Source organism: Helianthus annuus, chromosome 9, assembly GCF_002127325.2.
Source record: "Helianthus annuus cultivar XRQ/B chromosome 9, HanXRQr2.0-SUNRISE, whole genome shotgun sequence".
Lineage (NCBI taxonomy): Eukaryota > Viridiplantae > Streptophyta > Magnoliopsida > Asterales > Asteraceae > Helianthus > Helianthus annuus.
Genome location: NC_035441.2, coordinates 166,739,427 through 166,760,593, shown reverse-complemented (window position 1 = coordinate 166,760,593; position 21,167 = coordinate 166,739,427). Strand labels below are relative to the sequence as shown.

At 38.8% G+C, this 21,167-nt stretch overlaps 2 long non-coding RNA genes across 4 annotated transcripts; both read left to right on the top strand.

Moving 5' to 3' along the window:
- The first annotated feature begins 219 nt into the window (after window positions 1-219).
- LOC110874904 lies at window positions 220-2,007 on the top strand. 2 transcript variants are annotated; one of them, XR_004867761.1, is made up of 7 exons: window positions 220-348; window positions 471-683; window positions 869-1,169; window positions 1,353-1,438; window positions 1,602-1,737; window positions 1,815-1,884; window positions 1,970-2,007. It is a non-coding gene; the product is annotated as an uncharacterized LOC110874904 (long non-coding RNA). The 2 variants fall into 2 exon arrangements; XR_004867762.1 differs by having other exon boundaries at window positions 1,803-1,884.
- A 14,105-nt stretch (window positions 2,008-16,112) lies between these two features.
- LOC110874903 lies at window positions 16,113-19,076 on the top strand. 2 transcript variants are annotated; one of them, XR_004867760.1, is made up of 4 exons: window positions 16,113-16,306; window positions 17,049-17,617; window positions 18,438-18,530; window positions 18,749-19,076. It is a non-coding gene; the product is annotated as an uncharacterized LOC110874903 (long non-coding RNA). The 2 variants fall into 2 exon arrangements; XR_002556319.2 differs by lacking the exon at window positions 18,749-19,076 and adding an exon at window positions 18,648-18,698.
- Window positions 19,077-21,167: the final 2,091 nt, after the last annotated feature.

The following is a 21,167-nucleotide window of genomic DNA, read 5'->3' as shown; positions in this document are numbered from 1 at the left end:
ATATATATAAATGAGATGTGATTTGGGCTATGTGGCATTAGATTTGGGACAATTTTGCTGATGTGGCAACCTCATTTTTTGAGTTTAGGAGGGAATTCTCAAATGCAATCACCATTCACGATTTTAATAAAATGGAAGCGGGATCCATTTCTTTTTCGGGTCAGAATCTGGATTTGAGTCACCCGCATATATATTCTCTTTTCCTTTGCCAATCCTAACCCTAATTTCCTCCTCCAACAATTGACGCCACTGCTCGACATCATCTCCTATTTCAAACCCTAAAGTATCAATTTTCTTTCTGATTCTTGTCTAACAACTTCAGTTCTTGTAATAACAACTTCAACACAGGTAATAACAACTTCGATTCTGGCATAAATGTTCGATTGATGTTAATTTTTTTATTGTCTATTTTTCAGATTGATTTTGTTCACCCTATGTTTCCTCATTGCTAAGTATTGTCTATTTTTCAGATTGAGGTTTCGAAAATCTCTACTGAGGATATGCAAGTGAGGTATTCTTCAGATTAGGGTTCTACTCTATTAAATTTTTATTTTTCAGATTTAGAGTTCTATTTTGTATTATTCATATTAGGGTTCTTATACATGGTTGTATGATCGTTTAATTATTGAAGAACGATACAAGAAGATGAAGCCGATGGCGATTCAAGCCGATTGGATCATGTGGTATTGGCTACATTGATTTGTTAATATTATTGTTTATTTTTGTTCATAAAGATGATAAGTTATAATAGAACATGATGAAGAATTTCAGGGTTTTAAGTCGTGGGTATATTTGTCAATTATTAATTTACGAGTTTCAAGATTTAAGAGTTTTAATGGATTTTTTATTGATATAATTGAACTTGCAGAAACCTTGATGAAAGGTAGAATAAGAAAGAGATGGGAAGATGGAGGAATAGAGAGAGACAGATCCAGGAACGTCGACTCTTGGAATCATGTTTTGGTGCTTCAGATCCTACAAAAAATGTTCAAATAATGGCAGGTTTTGATTCAGAATTCAGAAACATGGTTTTGGCCAGGCTGTAAGCAAGATCTTCTTCCCTTCGCAAAACCCTAAATTGCCCTTTGTGAAATAGGCCGATATCGGAACTGTGATCAGGCTGCGGTTTCGAGTTATGGGGAACCGAGTGGACATGGAACTGTTGTATGGTAATTAATTTTTTGATGATGCTTATTTTGATATTTGTTTCAGTAGTGTTGATTGTTTGATCGCGTATAGTTGCATGTTTTATGGAAATTTAATGTGGCTTTTTTTCCTTGCTATGTGTTTTAACGATTGGGTTTCCTTTTTCCACTTACAATATATATATTATTTTTTACTGTTGCCTTCAGAGAAAACTTATTTTATTGCTACTGGAAGGTAGAAGGTGTTATACACAAAGGTGGATAGGCGATTGTTTCCCAAAAAACATCTCCAGGTTTACTCTGCCTATGTAATGAACTATAACCCTCATCGTTTTTTATCGAAGAATCTTATTTTCTAAATCGGATACCTTCTTCAATTCAATTTGAGATTTATTTACCAATGATTAGGTTAGTCAAGGTAAGGCAACGTGTTTGATTTCTGTTCTTTGCCATTAGGCTTATGGAGGAAGATGATAAAGAACTTATCTCTGTCTCCGAGACCAGCTTAGAAAACCTTTTTGTTGCAGTTAGGGATCCGACGCTAACACAATTACGGTGGTTGCTATGGTTGATTTCAGCAATATTGGAACAGGTTCGGTTTCAAACATTCACTATATCTTAAAACTATTTTTTTAAGTTCTTTAACCTTTATTACAGTTCTATCTCAAGGTTTATTGAATCTGGCGATCGTCATCATCGCTGGAAGTTGGTTCTGAGCTGTCATCGTCGATTTCATTAGGTATGTACTCTTTTAGCTCCTCAACAGGCTCTTGATTTGGTTCCTCTCTGTCGTCTCATTCGCGTTAATCGTTTTCATCATGCAGAACCATAGCAGTGGTGATGTTGATTGGCTTGGGCGTCATGTCACACCCCGATTTCCACGTGTCTCACCGGTGGGCCCGGTGGGGGATTACCGTGACGATGTTGGCAACAATATAGTCAAACCACACAATTATATAATGCACAGCGGAAGCATAAGATAAATATATAAATTTCAACCTCTGATTGTAATATCAAAATGTATTACAGGGTTGATTATATCCACAGTGGATCGTAAATAAAGGTAAAGTAATGTTCCATCAGATACTGCAATCAAGCTTGCGAGGCTTATCCCGACGCTAGGGAGCTAATACCAGCCAATTACGTTTAGGTACCTGCACTTAATCTTTTTGGGGAAAATACGTCAGTTTACACTGGTAAATACATTCAACTGACACATTTGAAAATGTTTATTAAAATTGATTTGAATGCACAAGGCACAAACTCTTTTATAACTTGGGAAAATTCATAATGATCTTGTGAACGTTTTACATGTTCTTTTATGCGTTCAGTAGCCCGGGTCGTGCCGGGTTAAAGATTTATAGACACACCACGTTTGCGTAAAACCGTAGTACAAAAACCAACGGCTACGTCTTTTAGTTTTAATGTCGACACTTTATACCGGGTGTACGCCTACACCGGGATGTCGATGGTCGTGGCCATTTCGTAAAATGATGCCGAGGATATCCGGGACAACGGTCATTAAACCCCCCAAAGGCTTATAAGCAACAAAACTGTTTAAATGAGCCAATCATATTTAATCAATTAACCACCTAAGCGATGGAAGTATATAATGCTCAATCAAGCGGTATTAATATACCGTAACCCAAGCCCATATAGGGGAAATAAGTCAAAAGTATTTACCTTTGCAAGTATTAATCCTTAATTTAGATCAAGTCACCGATAGCTTTTACTGGGGCTCCTAATCTGGAACGAAGGTTTTAATTAACCTCTTAGAATCCTAACGGTCCTTGTATTAGCCGTAGCTTAAACCGGTTGATTCCGATATATAGATATGGTTAATTCGCACGAAAAGGCGAAAACCGAGAATGGAGTATGATTTGGACCCAACAAGTTCAGTGACTTGTTTTATATGGGTTTATAGTTCATACTCTGGATTTTGGGGTTCAAATAATGTAATTTGACCCGTATCGGCTATTGCACGAAAACTAGTTCCATGAGCCGTACCGTGTGCGCAAATAGGCGAAACGGTTAACCATAAGAGTCGTACGCTTATTTCCTAAGTCAATATGCCTTAAAAGTATTTTGGTATCAGTAGGATACCTTCCGTAATGCCCGTAACGAGTTTAAGTTTATATTATGCCCCGTAGGGGCTTTTCGGTCATTTTAAAGACTTTAAAAGGGATTTTCGAGTTCTACAGGAAATCTGAGTTTCCCGAACAGCTTATAAAGCTTAAAATACTTTATTTATTATTTAAAACCAGTAGCAACTGGAATCGGGTCAAAAGACCTTGTAGAACTCCCGTTTTGGTCAAAAAGGGCATATTCGGTATTTACCGAACCGTAGCCATAACCGCAGGTTATGAGCAAGGTAAAAATTATTAAAAATCTTTAAAATTCCCAAAATATTATTTTACCACAGTGGGTAAAAGTTTTGGTGCCGAAAACTTGGGTTAGATGAGCGTTATGCTAATTGCGCCGTTAATTACAAAACTTTCTTATAAGTGCGCCTTTTAGCATAACTCTCATTCTAGACCTCGGATTGACGTGAAACTTTAGGGACATGCTTATAATTTAATAAGCAAGGTTTTGGTCCGTTCACGTGTCCGCAATACTCGTTTTAATTTTAAAAGGCCGTTACGGTCAACTTTTAGGCGAATGACGGAATTTCGCAAAAGACTCGGATAACTCATGAACCGACCACAGAGGCGTATACCAACATGTGACCTGGTCCTAAGAGAGTCCTAAGGTATATTTATACCTCACTAAAACGGGTCAGAACTGAAGTCAAAGCAAAAGTCAAACTTTTGCGACTTTCGGCTCCGAACCGGTTCAATATAGTAAATGATCGATTCAAACGAGCGCAAACATGTTTATATACTTATTATCATGTTTCATGATTATCAAAACAGGTTCCATAACATATACATTACAGATTATGCATAAATCGCTAAAATAGCTTTCTGTTGACTTTTTAACCGCACGTTTGACTCGACATTTGACATAGTTAGAGTGGTGATCAGGGGGAACCATTTTAGAGGTTTAATACCCACATAAATACCAACTCATAACCATTTTTGATTCGTCATAAGACTGAATCATTTGCGAGTTATTGTAATGACAACCGTTAGTTACGACGGTTGCGTTTATGAGCTATAACTATGGAAATGTGAAACCAAAATGGTTATGAACGACTTACAGAAGTTGCTTCTTGATTATAGAGCAGAAGAGAATGCTTGGGAGCTCCTTAGAATGATCAGAGGTGTATGTTTGAGTGGTGTGAATGTTATGTGCCAAACTTGGCTATTTATAGCCAATGTCAAGCAAGCATGATCATTACAAGCACTACAACAGGTCAAGGGTGATGGGTAGGTGTCCCCTGAAGTTATGGGTCAAGTGTAGGGTGCCCATGCCTCATACATTGGTGTTTGATCATTCAAAGGCTCCAAAAGTCAAGAAAACTACAACTTTCTACATCTGGGCACTTTACGCGGCCCGCATGGGAGTTCCCATGCATTCTAATGCGGGTCGCCTAAAGTTCATATAACAGACGTGTTATTTAAGAGGCTCGCGGCCCACCTCAACTAATCCTTAAACTTCACGCGGGTCGCCTAAGGTTAAGATTTCAGGATTTTTAAATCTTTTTGTAATTATTACAGAATCTGGCCATTAATAATGAAATCTTTCGTAATGATTCGCCTGACCTTTCGGTTTTGAAGGGGTAACTTTGCGGTTTGGCCCTCGGTTATTTACCGATAGGGGCCTCGTGTTAATTACCCGCATTATTAAGTCCCCGGTTTATTTATTAATTATATTGGAAAGCCTTAACTTTCACTGTTGACGCTTTTAACCCTTCTTCTACGAATTCGATCGTAACTTTCTCGTTTCATATCGAAACTTCGCGAAATTCATATATATTATTTTAGTGAGGGTATAATACCGTTACAAAGTCTTTGGAACGTTAAAGGGTCACTCAGAGGTATTATTAAACATGTTGACACAGTTAACCCCTGTAGTTTGTAATCTCTCACTTTCTTCCGCGTTTTATTTTTGTACGATCTATAATTTATTCGATTGAAGGTTTAAGCATTATTTAGGGATACTATACAGTATATTTACCCTTGTTGACATTTATAACCCTCGGATTTATATACTTTCAAGTTTTGTCAAAATTAGTCCTTTATTTATTATAGATGCCACGTGTAAACAAATGACACGTGTTAACACATCATTGGACACAAAAATTCGAGGTGTTACATCCTCACCCTCTTAAAATAAATCTCGACCCGAGATTTACTCAAATAAATAGGGGTATTTTTCTTTCATTGTAGCTTCGACTTCCCACGTATATTCAGGACCTCTACGAGCATCCCATTTGACTTTTACAATCGGTACGTGCTTTCTGCGAAGCTTCTTTACCTGTCGATCTTCAATCGACAAAGGTTTTTCTATAAACTTTAAGCTCTCATCTATATGCACATCTGTGTGTGGAATCACCAACGACTCGTCGGCGAAGCACTTTTTGAGATTGCAGATGTGGAACACATTGTGAATTCCATTGAGCTCTTCAGGCAAGTTTAGTTTATAGGCAACTGATCCGACTCGTTCAATGACCTCAAAAGGTCCTATGTATCTCGGACTCAGCTTGCCCTTCTTGCCGAAACGCATCACCCCCTTCCAGGGTGACACCTTAAGTAATACCTTTTCACCTACTTCGAAGTGAAAATCCTTACGCTTTGGATCAGCGTAGCTCTTCTGCCTATCGCGGGCAGCCTTGAGACGTTCCCGGATCTGGACAATCTTGTCCGTTGTCTGGAAAACAATCTCTGGTCCCGATAATTGGACCTCTCCTACTTCCGCCCAACAAACAGGCGATCTACATTTCCTACCATATAATGCCTCAAAAGGCGCAGCCTTTATGCTGGTGTGGTAGCTATTATTGTAGGAGAATTCGATTAGGGGTAGGTTTTTATCCCAGTTACCACCTAAATCGATTGCACATGCACGTAGCATGTCTTCCAGCGTTTGGATAGTATGCTCACTTTGACCGTCCGTCTGTGGATGGTAAGCCGTACTAAAGTTTAAACGCGTGCCCAAAGATTGCTGGAAACTTTTCCAGAAGTGAGATGTGTATCTAGTATCCCTGTCGGAGATAATAGACACAGGTATGCCGTGTAAGGCTACAATCTTATCAACATATAGTTGGGCTAACATATCGGAGCTATACGTCTCCTTGATGGGTAGAAAATGAGCTGATTTAGTCAGCCTATCGACTATGACCCATATTGTATCGTTTCCTTTCCTGGTCTTGGGTAACTTGGTTATGAAGTCCATAGTTACGCATTCCCACTTCCACTCGGGAAGTTCAGGCTGTTGTAGCAAGCCAGACGGCTTTTGGTGCTCGGCTTTAACTTGAGCACAAGTCAAGCACTTTGCTACATGGGCGGCTACAGACTTTTTCAAGCCTATCCACCAATAATTTGCCTTTAAGTCTTGGTACATCTTATCAGCACCAGGATGGACTGAGTATTTGGAACTATGGGCTTCCTGGAGAACAACATCTCGTAGTCCCCCATAAATCGGAACCCATATACGTCCATTCAGCCTAAGAATTCCATCCTTGCTAGGAGTCAACTGCTCCTCAGTTACTCCCAGCTTTTCATTAGGATAATTAGCTTCCAACACAGCCTCACGCTGCGCAGCTAATATCTTTTCCATCAAATTATTTTTAACTTCAATGCTCTTGGCATTGATTCGAATGGGTTTTATCCTTTCTTTCCTGCTCAATGCATCGGCGACTACATTCGCCTTGCCGGGATGGTACCTGATTTCACAGTCATAATCATTCAGGGTTTCCATCCAACGGCGCTGTCTCATGTTCAACTCTTTCTGGTTGAACAGGTGCTGGAGGCTTTTGTGATCAGAATAAATCACAAATTTAATACCATAAAGGTAGTGTCTCCATAACTTCAGTGCAAATACAACGGCACCCAACTCCAAATCATGGGTGGTGTAATTCTTTTCATGCACCTTTAATTGTCTTGAAGCATAGGCAATCACCTTGCCCTTCTGCATAAGAACACACCCCATGCCCGTGTGTGATGCATCGCAGTAAACTACGAATTCATCCGTACCTTCAGGTAATGTCAACACAGGTGCGTTGCTTAGCTTCTGCTTCAGTATTTCAAAGGACTCTTGCTGCTTCGGGCCCCAAATGTACTTTTCTTTCTTCTTGGTCAAGGAAGTCAAGGGCGCAGCAATCCTTGAAAAATTCTCAATAAATCTCCGGTAATATCCTGCTAATCCCAGGAAACTACGGATTTCGGTAGGCGTCTTTGGCTCTTGCCAGTTCATGACTGCCTCCACCTTAGCGGGATCCACTTGGATACCACGCTCACTCACAACGTGTCCTAAAAACTGAACTTCTCGTAGCCAGAATTCACACTTCGAGAATTTGGCGTAGAGTTTCTCACGCTGTAGTAATTCGAGAATGCAACGGAGATGCTTCTCGTGGTCATCTTGGCTTTTAGAATAGATCAGGATATCGTCTATGAAGACTATGACGAATTTATCTAAATATGGCTTGCAAACGCGATTCATGAGATCCATGAACGCAGCCGGTGCATTTGTGAGCCCAAAAGGCATCACTAGGAACTCGTAATGACCATAGCGAGTCCTAAATGCAGTCTTGTGTACATCTTCATCTCTGACCCTTAGTTGATGATAACCCGACCTTAAGTCGATCTTGGAGAAGTAGCTTGCTCCTTGCAGCTGATCGAATAGATCATCGATCCTTGGTAAAGGATATCTATTCTTTATGGTAACTTTATTCAGTTCCCTATAGTCGATGCATAACCGCATCGATCCGTCCTTCTTCTTTACAAATAGGACAGGAGCTCCCCAGGGAGATGAACTAGGTTTGATAAAACCTTTCGCCAGCAGTTCATCCAACTGGGTCCTCAGTTCTTTCATTTCCGTTGGAGCTAATCTGTAAGGTGCTCTGGCTATCGGTGCTGCTCCAGGAATGATGTCAATTCTGAACTCCACTTGTCTATCTGGTGGCAAACCAGGTAGTTCTTCGGGAAAAACCTCGGGGTATTCAGAAATGACAGGAAGATTCTCGATCTTCGGCTTTGGTTCTTCAATTATCACTTGAGCCATGTAAATTACACAGCCTCTGTTCAAACACCTTGAAGCTTTCAGCATAGATACGTCTTCGGGCAATCCGTAATGCGTATCCCCTCGAATGGTATGAGATTCACCACTCGGAGTCTTTAAAACTATTTGCCGCTTGCCGCAAATGATTTGGGCCTGGTTATGGGATAACCAGTCCATGCCTAGCACGATGTCAAAACCCGCAAGTTTGAAAGGAAGTAGAGATAAAGGAAAAGAATGGTTCCTAATGGATATTTCACATCCTTCTAGAATAGTAGAGACGGTTTCTATCGTTCCGTCTGCTAACTCTACTTCGTATTTCATGTCTAGGGTTTTGATTGGCATATTTAGTAGTTGGCAAAATTTCTGGTCTACAAAGGACTTGTCACCGCCAGAATCGAACAGTACTCTTGCAAATATATTATTTACGAGAAAAGTACCTGTAAGCACATTGTCGTCCTTGACCGCTTCCTTTGCATCCAAGCGAAAAACTCTCGCATTTGTCTTCTTAGTTTCTTCCGCCTTCTTGGCATACTTCGGGCAATTACTCTTTATGTGCCCCTTTTCATTACAATTAAAGCAGGTTGCATCCTTTATCTTTTTGCACTCCACTGTCTTATGATCCTTGGACTTGCATAGCCCACAGGGTGGAGTCCTTTGTTGCGACTGTGAACCAGACGCAAACCTACACTTCCCGGAGTGAGGTTTCTTGCAGACCTTGCAGTGAGGTCTTCCATCAGCTTGCCCCTCCTTCTTTGCCTCCGACCCTCTCTTTCCTTCACCGTTTCCACGGTGCTTTTTCCCAGACTTTCGTGAGGTATCATCCTCACGTTTTCGCTTTTCAGCCTCCTTGCTCCTTTGTGCCCTCAGACGGACAGCATCAAGTGTAAGAGACAAGGAGAGGTCAGTAACTGACCTGAAGGTCGTCGGCCTAGAGGCCTTTACGCTGGCCTTGATCGCCGGCTCTAAGCCCCCAATGAAACGGGCAATCCTTCTAGGTTCTGGTGTCACAAGATATGGCACCAGGCGTGACATAGTGTTAAAGCTTGTCAGATATGCTTGACAATCCAGGTTTGTCATCACTAGTGAGACAAAATCAGCCTCAATCTTCTCAACCTCGTGCTGAGGGCAGTAGTTTTCTTTTATGAGGGTAATAAACTCCCCCCATGACATTTTGTACAAGGCAGACTTACCTGAAGCCTGCACCAGAGCTCTCCACCATGCCAGGGCCTCGCCCTTGAATGACTGGGACACAAACTTAACCACGTCCCTCTCAGCGCACCCGCTGATGTCCACAATCGTGTCCATCTCGTCCAGCCAGGTGATACAATCAACCGCACCTTTCTCCCCTGTAAATTCACGGGGCTTACATGATACAAAGTATTTGTAGGTGCAACCTTTAGCACTGGACGCATCGGTATATTCTCTATCGCGATGAACGCTGTGCTCAGTAGACGAGTGCTTGTCGTCATCTTTCTTGGGTTCAGAGGGTGGTTTGGAGTGTGTCTTTGGTTTAGAGGGTGGTTTTGACACAGTTCTGCCTTGAGACTCCGTATTTTGACGATCAATAGCTGCCTGGACAGCATTGTTGATCAGAGCCTTTAGCTGTGCGCCTGTCAAATGTACTGACGCATTGTCATAGTCATCTTCGTTTGTGTGGCTGTTCTCTCCATTGGGATCCGCCATTGTAACTTGAATCTGTTACAGAAGATAACAAAATTTTAATTTAGGAGATTATTATATGATTGTCTTTTATGACAATTTGTCAACCATGGTGCAGAGACCATATTTGGTTAACTTTTTATTTCATTAAATATTAGGATCTGAATATATCCTATTTTAACTATATAAATAGTATTGGCGGCATAAAGCCTAATCACGATGATGTTTTATAATATCAGCCGAAATTTCATAGAATCAAAGGCATAGAGAATTGAACCGTAGTTCTTTTTATCTCTTTCTGACAGAGAGTCATAGACTACCACTGCCTTTTGTCTTTATAAGACAATTATTATGGCCCATAGGCACTACACCTCTAATGGATGTTTCAATATGATTAGCCCGTAGGCACTACATCTCAAATGGATGTTTTTTAATATGGTTGGCCCGTAGGCACTACATCTCTAATGGATGTTTTTAATAATATTGGCCCGTAGGCAACGCATCACTAATGGATGTCTTTATAATACTGGCCCGTAGGCACTACATCACTAACGGATGTTTTAATAATTCTGGCCCGTAGGCACTGCATCACTAATGGATGTTTTAATATGTTGGCCCGTAGGCAATGCATCACTAATGGATGTCTTTATAATACTGGCCTGTAGGCACTACATCACTAATGGATGTTTTTAATATGTTGGCCTGTAGGCAATGCATCACTAATGGATGTCTTTATAATACTGGCCCGTAGGCACTACATCACTAATGGATGTTTTAATAGTTCTGGCCCGTAGGCACTGCATCACTAATGGATGTCTTTATAATACTGATCACCTTCATTGGTGATTTAACCCACGATTTATATATCAGTTAGTTGGGTTTTTGAAATCCTTAAAGGATTATTGTATAGGAATGACGTGCGTGATTATAACGAATCACGTCTGCCATGAATGTTAACATGCGTACAGAGGTTAACAGGGAATCAGAATCTTTTCAGTTAGGTCGTACCATCTTGACTAGATCTTAAAAGACCCCAAGCTAGGTTTCACCTTTTAAGATTCTTTATTTAGGCAGATCAATATAAAAGGAATGGTTTTGATTTATTTTTATACATATTAAAACAAAATTCATAACATACATTCCATAAATCTCAAATACGATTACATATTGCCCTAAACGGGTCTTTCAGATAATACATACCTCCATAGAGGTTTTAAAATAAGTGACAAGTCCACGCAGGGACTAATACAGGATAGGTGTCCATGCAAGGACTAAAGATAAGTCCACGTAGGGACTGAAATACGATAAGTTGTCCACGCAGGGACTTGTTTCAAAGTAGAAATTACAGTAGTACTACTATTAAGAGCTATTGGTCACGTTTCTTCTTTTTGCCCTTTAGTAGGTTCGCCAAGCCCTTGAGAAATCCTCGGTGGCTTTTCTTCTCTTCCTCGAACTCTCTCTCCACACGATCTAGTCGATGGAGTATTTCTTCCTGTTCAGGAGGAGAGAAACGTGGTTGTTGCGCTTGATGCGGAACTGGAGGTCTGGGAGGTATTGGATACCCATGAGCTGAGTAGTCCGGTGGTCCCATGTTTCCATGTGCTCCGTCAGGGTAGCGCGCATTATATCTAGCCGACACCACATATGGGTCGCGCTCATAGCCGTAGTTGTATTGTGCTTGTGATGGTTCAAACGGGTTGTAAGCCGTTGGACCCGTATAAGCAGGTATGGGTTGGTCATACCCAAATGGTGGCGAATTTCGTGCAGTAGGTGCGGAGTTCGCCTCCTGCATAGGACTTGAAGGTCCTTCTTCTTGTAGTGGCGGATAGTGGCTACTACTAGAATGTCGAGGAGTGCTGAAGTGGATACCCCCTCCTCCTCGTGTAGACATACGAGCATTTGTCCTCCTACGCCTCGGCGGATCAGGTATAACTGGTTGTGCCGGTGGCGGAGGTGGTGGCGTAACTGCCTCAAAGCGTGAATCCTCAGAGGGATCCTGTGGATGTCTCGGTTGCGATGTCTGATGAGATGGTGTGTTGTACCACTCATGTCGGTCAAACAAGGCCATAAAGCTGTCTGGGCCTTGATACTGCGGACCATGATATGAAGATCCATCAGATACTTCTATCGGATGCGTGGGCGTACCACGAGCTGGTTCAGTTGGATCCTCATCTTCCTCCATGGGATCTTCAGAAAAATGGTCTTGTGGCCCTAGTGGAACAAAACCTGAAGGTTCCTGTATGTAGTCAGCCGGATTAAACTGAGCTACGTAGTACGGAGTAGGGTCGTCATAATTCCGGTGCGAAACCGAACGTTGTAGAGGTATGAAGGAAGGTTGTGGGTTGTTGGGATTATTTTCTGAATCTGGCCCAAAGGAGTGCCGGTAGGATGGCGTTGAGCTGTGCGAAGTGGAATGCCTCGCTGGTTCGTAAAGATCTCTTCGTCGTTGTGGCTCTTCGCTCCTTGTCATCGAAGGATGTCTTGTACCAGATGGTCCAGCTTCTTGATCGTGATGTGTCACGATTTCTCCTCGGCCTCTACGTCCCCTTCCTCTTCCTCGGAATATAACAGGTGGCATTTTCCAGCTCCAAAACTTATTAAAAATCAAATCGAAAATAAAGACAAAAGGAGTAAAAATCCGAATTTGTCCTAAGTTATTGTCTAGACTCAAGTATGTGCAATTGTGTCATTGAGATTAAACACATTAGGATAGTGTTTAATTCACTCAACGTTGGCTCTGATACCAACCTGTCACACCCCGATTTCCACGTGTCTCACCGGTGGGCCCGGTGGGGGATTACCGTGACGATGTTGGCAACAATATAGTCAAACCACACAATTATATAATGCACAGCGGAAGCATAAGATAAATATATAAATTTCAACCTCTGATTGTAATATCAAAATGTATTACAGGGTTGATTATATCCACAGTGGATCGTAAATAAAGGTAAAGTAATGTTCCATCAGATACTGCAATCAAGCTTGCGAGGCTTATCCCGACGCTAGGGAGCTAATACCAGCCAATTACGTTTAGGTACCTACACTTAATCTTTTTGGGGAAAATACGTCAGTTTACACTGGTAAATACATTCAACTGACACATTTGAAAATGTTTATTAAAATTGATTTGAATGCACAAGGCACAAACTCTTTTATAACTTGGGAAAATTCATAATGATCTTGTGAACGTTTTACATGTTCTTTTATGCGTTCAGTAGCCCGGGTCGTGCCGGGTTAAAGATTTATAGACACACCACGTTTGCGTAAAACCGTAGTACAAAAACCAACGGCTACGTCTTTTAGTTTTAATGTCGACACTTTATACCGGGTGTACGCCTACACCGGGATGTCGATGGTCGTGGCCATTTCGTAAAATGATGCCGAGGATATCCGGGACAACGGTCATTAAACCCCCAAAGGCTTATAAGCAACAAAACTGTTTAAATGAGCCAATCATATTTAATCAATTAACCACCTAAGCGATGGAAGTATATAATGCTCAATCAAGCGGTATTAATATACCGTAACCCAAGCCCATATAGGGGAAATAAGTCAAAAGTATTTACCTTTGCAAGTATTAATCCTTAATTTAGATCAAGTCACCGATAGCTTTTACTGGGGCTCCTAATCTGGAACGAAGGTTTTAATTAACCTCTTAGAATCCTAACGGTCCTTGTATTAGCCGTAGCTTAAACCGGTTGATTCCGATATATAGATATGGTTAATTCGCACGAAAAGGCGAAAACCGAGAATGGAGTATGATTTGGACCCAACAAGTTCAGTGACTTGTTTTATATGGGTTTATAGTTCATACTCTGGATTTTGGGGTTCAAATAATGTAATTTGACCCGTATCGGCTATTGCACGAAAACTAGTTCCATGAGCCGTACCGTGTGCGCAAATAGGCGAAACGGTTAACCATAAGAGTCGTACGCTTATTTCCTAAGTCAATATGCCTTAAAAGTATTTTGGTATCAGTAGGATACCTTCCGTAATGCCCGTAACGAGTTTAAGTTTATATTATGCCCCGTAGGGGCTTTTCGGTCATTTTAAAGACTTTAAAAGGGATTTTCGAGTTCTACAGGAAATCTGAGTTTCCCGAACAGCTTATAAAGCTTAAAATACTTTATTTATTATTTAAAACCAGTAGCAACTGGAATCGGGTCAAAAGACCTTGTAGAACTCCCGTTTTGGTCAAAAAGGGCATATTCGGTATTTACCGAACCGTAGCCATAACCGCAGGTTATGAGCAAGGTAAAAATTATTAAAAATCTTTAAAATTCCCAAAATATTATTTTACCACAGTGGGTAAAAGTTTTGGTGCCGAAAACTTGGGTTAGATGAGCGTTATGCTAATTGCGCCGTTAATTACAAAACTTTCTTATAAGTGCGCCTTTTAGCATAACTCTCATTCTAGACCTCGGATTGACGTGAAACTTTAGGGACATGCTTATAATTTAATAAGCAAGGTTTTGGTCCGTTCACGTGTCCGAAATACTCGTTTTAATTTTAAAAGGCCGTTACGGTCAACTTTTAGGCGAATGACGGAATTTCGCAAAAGACTCGGATAACTCATGAACCGACCACAGAGGCGTATACCAACATGTGACCTGGTCCTAAGAGAGTCCTAAGGTATATTTATACCTCACTAAAACGGGTCAGAACTGAAGTCAAAGCAAAAGTCAAACTTTTGCGACTTTCGGCTCCGAACCGGTTCAATATAGTAAATGATCGATTCAAACGAGCGCAAACATGTTTATATACTTATTATCATGTTTCATGATTGTCAAAACAGGTTCCATAACATATACATTACAGATTATGCATAAATCGCTAAAATAGCTTTCTGTTGACTTTTTAACCGCACGTTTGACTCGACATTTGACATAGTTAGAGTGGTGATCAGGGGGAACCATTTTAGAGGTTTAATACCCACATAAATACCAACTCATAACCATTTTTGATTCGTCATAAGACTGAATCATTTGCGAGTTATTGTAATGACAACCGTTAGTTACGACGGTTGCGTTTATGAGCTATAACTATGGAAATGTGAAACCAAAATGGTTATGAACGACTTACAGAAGTTGCTTCTTGATTATAGAGCAGAAGAGAATGCTTGGGAGCTCCTTAGAATGATCAGAGGTGTATGTTTGAGTGGTGTGAATGTTATGTGCCAAACTTGGCTATTTATAGCCAATGTCAAGCAAGCATGATCATTACAAGCACTACAACAGGTCAAGGGTGATGGGTAGGTGTCCCCTGAAGTTATGGGTCAAGTGTAGGGTGCCCATGCCTCATACATTGGTGTTTGATCATTCAAAGGCTCCAAAAGTCAAGAAAACTACAACTTTCTGCATCTGGGCACTTTACGCGGCCCGCATGGGAGTTCCCATGCATTCTAATGCGGGTCGCCTAAAGTTCATATAACAGACGTGTTATTTAAGAGGCTCGCGGCCCGCCTCAACTAATCCTTAAACTTCACGCGGGTCGCCTAAGGTTAAGATTTCAGGATTTTTAAATCTTTTTGTAATTATTACAGAATCTGGCCATTAATAACGAAATCTTTCGTAATGATTCGCCTGACCTTTCGGTTTTGAAGGGGTAACTTTGCGGTTTGGCCCTCGGTTATTTACCGATAGGGGCCTCGTGTTAATTACCCGCATTATTAAGTCCCCGGTTTATTTATTAATTATATTGGAAAGCCTTAACTTTCACTGTTGACGCTTTTAACCCTTCTTCTACGAATTCGATCGTAACTTTCTCGTTTCATATCGAAACTTCGCGAAATTCATATATATTATTTTAGTGAGGGTATAATACCGTTACAAAGTCTTTGGAACGTTAAAGGGTCACTCAGAGGTATTATTAAACATGTTGACACAGTTAACCCCTGTAGTTTGTAATCTCTCACTTTCTTCCGCGTTTTATTTTTGTACGATCTATAATTTATTCGATTGAAGGTTTAAGCATTATTTAGGGATACTATACAGTATATTTACCCTTGTTGACATTTATAACCCTCGGATTTATATACTTTCAAGTTTTGTCAAAATTAGTCCTTTATTTATTATAGATGCCACGTGTAAACAAATGACACGTGTTAACACATCATTGGACACAAAAATTCGAGGTGTTACACGTCAATTACCAGAACCATGAATGGCGCTTTGGTGGAAGACGGTGGAGTTTAGTGATGGTAGTCATGAATCCGGCGGCTACTAAGGTTTTAAAGTTAGTGGCGTTCGTTTCTTCTATCTGCGTTGGGAACAATACGGTCTTGAAGCATGGTTTGAGCATTTTAAACGACCCCACTAAACGCTCTGCTCTTGGTCCAGAAGGTATTTCGATTTACTTTAGCTATTTTTTACCAGTTGTTTGTGGGTTTTGTAGATCATTGATTGGTTTTGTAGAGCATTTTAAACGACCCCAGTATATGAATTTATTATAACTTATGGCAGTTAATTTTACACGGAACATAATCTGAGAACTGCATTCACAAAATTTGATTTATGTGGTAAAATTGTTCTGGATGTGGGGTGCTTAACTAATTTAATCCACTAAATCAACAAAATATATAATGAAGGCACTGCAAAATTCGAAGTCACTGTCAATTGCATATTATCATACAGAAAACCTATGTAAGTTGAGAAGAGGTAGGATTCTGTCACCTTGATAACAAAATTTCATGTTAATTAATATTGTATAATTTGCAAACAGTGATATAAAATGGTACATAATTTTTCTTTTGAGTTAGTTTGAAAACGAATACGAAAATGTTATCTACAATATAATATAAATATCTTTCATATTTGTTCTAGAAAAGACAAGTTAGATATATTTTTTAGCAGAAAAGGTTAGATTTAAATTATTACTGTAGTTTAATATTTATCAACTTAAACTCAGTTGCAGCATAGAAACTGTTTAACATATAAATTTTAGGAATTTCATAGTTATTTTGGCTAAAACTATATTTATCATAAAGAAAAAGTTAAACTATATCAAAACATCTATATTTATAATTATTCTTTCTTCATCACACATCATTTAAATGTCAACCTTTTTTTTCTTTTGTTGCGGCAGTCTACGAACGTTGTGTTGTAATTCGGGTCGAGATCAAACCGTGTGTATATTTTGGTCTACTTTGTACACGTGTTGTATATAATACACGTACAGTGGGGGGTTATGGGTTCCGCGCCACGATGGTGGCGGTCTATAGACACCGATCTATGGCAAATGGGCTTGGTCATGTAATGGGTAAAAAAAGAAACAAACCCGATGAGATGAAGCCATAACGTCCAAGTCACATTGAGTATCACGTGAAAAAACGACCAAAGTGTATTAATCTAGACCGAAATCAAGCCAGTTCTATTACGTCCAAGTCACATTTCCTTAGAAAAGCTAACTAAGGCTAATGGGTGTGGAGGAAAGTAGTCCTTTGAGGATGATCTGCCACGTAGGCGTCCACAACAACAAGTGTGGGGAATGAGCCTAAAGGGATGTGCTAGGGTGCGGGGATGAGCCCCTTTATATATACATATGTATGTACGTATGTGTATGTGTGTTTCGGAGGAACGTTGAGGTTGGCAGGGGAAGACGGAGGTGACAGGGACGCAGCTCATGTTGGACACACTAACAAGTCTTCAAAAAAGGTAAGAGAAAATCAACATATGTTGTATTTAAATACTCAATTTATTTATTTACTTATGGTTTTCTTATAATATTTTTATATACTCTATACGTGCATGCACTAAATGAAGCAAACACGAAAAAAATTGCTTATAAAATAACGTAACTACTATATATAGACATAGCAAAATGTAAGTAGATTAAGTCAATTGGTAAAAACTGAAGTATTGTTACATGCATACCAAATGCAAGTATATTACATGTTAACATTAATGCTTTCATATTTCTAATCTATTGTATTGTTGAAGGAACAATACATATGAAAGCTTACTTGGCACTACAAAAAGCTTTGCTCAGCTCTCTAAGTTATTAATATTTGTCCCAATGGCAAAGTGGGTGAGTCGAATGAGTTGGGTAAGAGGTCAAAATGAATATACCCATACAAACACAAACATAGGCTCACTTACAAAACTATTTTTATGGTTTAGATTAGTTATTAGCCTATTAACATTAGGTTTAGACCTTTAGTGAGCTCAATACACAACTTCGTTTTTTCAAGCTCGAACAGGGTACACAAGTTCTTAGGGCCTACCTTGCTTATCAGACCCGTTTATAAGTAAATGGGTCAAAATCACCACCCTTTTTTTACTTTCCGTTATTGCACTTAATAATCTTCCAAATATGCAACTAAATTGGTCCATTTGTCGTAGAAAATGGTTAGATTTTTTATAAACACATGGAAGTGTAAAGCATTTTCAAGCAGTTCGTTTCAATACATCATATTTCTATCAAACAAATATTTCAATACATCAAGCAATTTTAAAAGTATGTGTTTGTTGGCAGGGCAAGGTTTGGTGGTTTCGCTTCTTATCCTACCATCCGTAATACCAGCTGCAGAAACAAAACCTTCAACAAGGCCTCATAACAAGTCCAAAGGTAGGAAGCTTTCAGTTTTATAAAGCAATTTAATTTTACAAATTCGCTAATTAGTAATACACGCATGCGTCATGCTTATACACGATTTACAAATATGAATACGTGAATGCGATATAGGGTTCTATAGATCGGTGCTTATTCGGATGCAAACTATTGTGAAATGAGTGGGAAAAAACAACGGCTTAAAAGTCAACTTTTCTCATTCTATTTTATTTAAGGTAGCGAAAGAAGTCAGGCAAGTTGAAGTGAAGTTGACCGATCAATTGCCTTTTCAAATCCTGCTACTCACTTTTATACGGCTTGGCTTCGATATAGACTCAAGACTACTTTATATTTATGTAAATTTCAATTTTATTATTTCTTTTATTTTCTTAAAAGTAACATGCAGTTTATTTTTTCTTTATTTTATTATATATTTTTATGTCTTATCCAACTTAAATTGTTCATACAGTATAACACACGAGTAGATAACCTATTGTTGTATACAAGGAAATCTTTAGAGACTTATGATCATTTTGAATTATGTGAAAGTAAACTTAGTTGTTACTTTTAGTCTTTTAATGTTTGGTGGATTATGCAATTTATTTATTTATTTTTATTTGTATATATGTGTGACTTATAGGTGTTAAATACCTGAACCCGTAAGGTACACGGGTCTTATTTTCCCCTTTCTTTTATCATTCATATCAGAAACCCTAATAATCATCAACGGCACCATGAATCAAGACAGTGTGAATCTTTTTGATTGAGTTATCCACGAATACAAGGTGAATAGTTTTGTTTAAGTTTGCAAAGATCCATGTATCTAAAGCCTGAAGGGTGCAATGCAATTAGGGGGAAGGCAAAGCCGAAACTGATAGAAAAGGTCCAGTCTTTACTAATATGCTACATATTGAAATATTTGCCATTCTAACTTTGAATCGGTTCACAAAATCTAAATGTTTTGTTCAAATGTTTGTTTAAGTTAATTTTTTTCTTTACATTAAGTTATTTAATTGTTTGCTTATCTTAATTGTTATTATACGTTATCGAGGTTAACACGTAATTTTGTGTACATAAGTTCATATTTAAGGAGTCAAAACTTTGCAGACGAGTGGTAGAAAAGTCAAATATTGATTTATTTTTGAGTAACCATGAGTCCATGATGGTGCGGTCTTATAAAACTTAAAAGCATATGCAGTTGTAACTATTATTTGACACTAAACACTTTTCGTTATCATGTGTAATACTTAATTTCAGTTACAATATACTTCTTTTTATTTTTGGCAGAATATAAATTTAGGCGAATACCTGGGTGCTCATCATGCATGGATTTATGTTATTTGTTTTGCTAATATTGATGACGCATGGATGTATGTGGCACTATCAAGAGTTAAAAGTAGAGATAAAGTTAAAGTACTAATATTAGATAGAGATGACAGTGTAACAAATAAAATAGCAAATGGTTGTAGATAAAGAAATATTATACATTTATGTATTAATTGTGTACTTTTACTTTTTAAGATTTTTTAATTTGAATTTAATTATTATTGTTTTTTTTATTTAGTGTCGTATGTAACTTCAACCAAATTTATAATTTAAAATATAATATGATACAATATAAAGATATTATAAAATTAAATGGTAACCGTTGTTTACATCATTTAAATTTCCAACCCGCGAAGTTCGCGGGTGATAACCTAGTAGTATATATACCACATGCGAAATTTCAACAGTATGAGATATTTTGTTTCACAGGAAAACTTTCTATACTACATGCGATTTGGATACAATTAGTGTGCAAAATCATTGAACATGCATTTACTGTCATAATTTAAAATGCCAAAATCTATATGAAAACATACCATCATTGTGCTAAACAAGAAGAGTCTGTATGGTGATGATTTTCTATCCCTCTTCTTCTTTTCAAGGTTTAGGACATCCACAAATGCATCTATTCCGTTCGATGCTACGTATTGACCCCTGTATAAGCTTTCAAATATAGCTTTGAATGTGGCAACCTCAGTTTTTGATCGGTAAAATTCGTCTATGCCAGTCGTAAAATAAATAATTAGTATTTGTTGTGTGTATATATTTTTAGTTGTTTGTTAGTTGATATAGGTTTTTTCACTTACTGTAGGCCTACAAATGTAGCAAATGTATACTGAATCACACACAATTCTTGAGTCAATAGTGCTTCGTGCATGTTTACCACTCGGTTGCAGTAAGGGGAACAAAATTTGTCTCCAAGCTCAGCACATCTTTTTTCAGCTCGGATTTTGGCTTGTTCTATTGTCTTATAAAGCAGTTCATTTAACCCTTTTGGTATAACTTGTTTTGGAACTTTCTTTGGCTTTGAGTTTTTTCTCCCCTTAGTTGGTTTTTTTTCTTTATCTTCTTTCAAGCTGGGTCCCAAGCTCAAAACCAACTCAACTGAATGCAATTTTTCAGCCGTTACCTAAAGGCATTCAACTTCCTTTGCCTTCTCAACTTCGATTTCCATTTCGGGTTGTTGAGGGTCTTTTTCTGGCACTTTTTCTTGAACTTTTTGTTGAATGTTTTGTGTAGATTCTGCCAAGTTCACTGTTTCTTCGATAACAGTTTCGTTTTCACCAGTTTCTGCATGCCAGAGTAATTTAAGAAATACAATAATTTGTG